Raw genomic sequence first — 1,811 nt, 5'->3', positions numbered from 1 at the left:
TCACCACAATCACCACCGCTGCTATGGCATCTTCATGAGCATCTTCACCACCACCCCGATCTCCATCTCCACAATACCATCATCACCACCATCAGCATTATCACTGCCTCTGCCAGGTGTCAGCAGTTACTCTGCATTGTACATTGTGTTCTGCCCTTCATCAACCTCGTGTGATTATACAGTCACTCTGATTCTATATTTTATACAGAAAAAGAAGGTGGTAATTGGCTTTGTAACATTATAACTACCTTCTATTCTCAGAACTATTTTGAAATCAATAAAAGAGAAGATTTGTTTTATTTCTCATCTCCCACGTCGCTGGATCCTGTCTAGATAGGTCTGGTCTGGACATCCATAGTGAAGTCCTCACTGGTCCACTGGTCTCCACCCTTAGATTCTGTTTCACTGGTTCTCAAATGTTCTGAAAGCCACATCCCCTGCCACATGAGGCCCTGGAAACTTGCCCTCTGTGGCTGCCCTCCAGCTTTTGCCCATCACATAGCTTGGCCTCCAGAGAAGCTAGACTTGCTTGATGTTCTCAGACACATCCTGTCCAAGCTTATATGAATTTGTCTTTCTGGAAAGTGCACCTGTAGATCCCCATCCGCCCTAGATCTTTGCCTCTTCAAATATAACATGCTCCTCAAGTTCAGGTCTACACAAACTTTTCTATAAATCATTCTCTGGTCTGTGTAACCCGGTGTGAACCTTTTGATTTTGGTCTCCTACAGCACTTCTATGTTCACTGTAGGCATTTATCATCCTCCTCTCATGGTCTTTCTTACCTGTGTGTATATTTCTGTCCCCCATCAGTCCATGAGGTCCTGGAGAGCAAGGACCGAGTCTCATTCCCCATGTGATTTGCCTTTCAGAGATCACTGAGATAATCACAAACAAAAACTAGCTAATAATAATAACATCACCTTACAATGAACATAACATTCAATAATGTATTATAGCATCATGTAACTACTTAGTAGTTACTATTACTGTCTCCATTTTACAGATGAAGAAATTGTACCACAGAGACGCAAGTATTACGAAGTTGCACAGTTTATCAGTGGAAGAAGCAGGCTTTTAACCCATGTAGTCTGGTTTCATGCTTTTGGCATGAGGTTAGATGGCCCAGCAGTCCCCAGTCCTCAACACCTTTGGATACTTGGCAAACTCTATGGTGGGCCCAGTTTGACAGCTTTTGAGCTGGAGCTCAGTGTTTGAAACCCCTTAAACTCCAGGGACATCCCTCCTCATATGGAACCTGACACTTATTCACACCCATGTGCCTTGGCCCAGACTCGGTTTTGGAATTCCCCTCCCCTATGTCACCTCATTGATTCCTCTTCAACTTTTGTGATTCTACAGAAATTACGTTCGCCATAAAGATGACTGTCTAGATTGGGCTACCCAGAGGGAGACCTTGGAACCAGAATTTAATTGCAAGTTGTTTATTTGGAAGGCAGTCCCAGGGTGCGCTCCTAGGACAGTGAGGAAATGAAACAGGGATGAGAAGGTGGTCAACACTATGAGCGTGAGCTGTCAGGCTACTGCTATGCAGCTCATTTCTGCGGGAACTTCTGGGAGATTGTGTTTAACATGTCAGCTGGTATCAGTCCTCGTTGGAGAATGTGCTAGGGAATTAGTTATCTTGCACTTACTTGGGCTATTTGGACAGGTAAATGGGTACAGATGCTGGCAATTGGAAGGTGGGCTGATAGGTGATGAGGCAGAGAGGACCCAGGAATGTGGGCAGCTTGTCCTCCTCCCCCAGCCTCTCTGTGGGTTTGGTGCCCTTCTCTGTGCTCTCCAGTGCC

This window comes from Colobus angolensis, unplaced genomic scaffold, assembly GCF_000951035.1.
Source record: "Colobus angolensis palliatus isolate OR3802 unplaced genomic scaffold, Cang.pa_1.0 Scaffold336, whole genome shotgun sequence".
Classification (NCBI taxonomy): domain Eukaryota; kingdom Metazoa; phylum Chordata; class Mammalia; order Primates; family Cercopithecidae; genus Colobus; species Colobus angolensis.
This window is presented reverse-complemented; position numbering follows the sequence as displayed.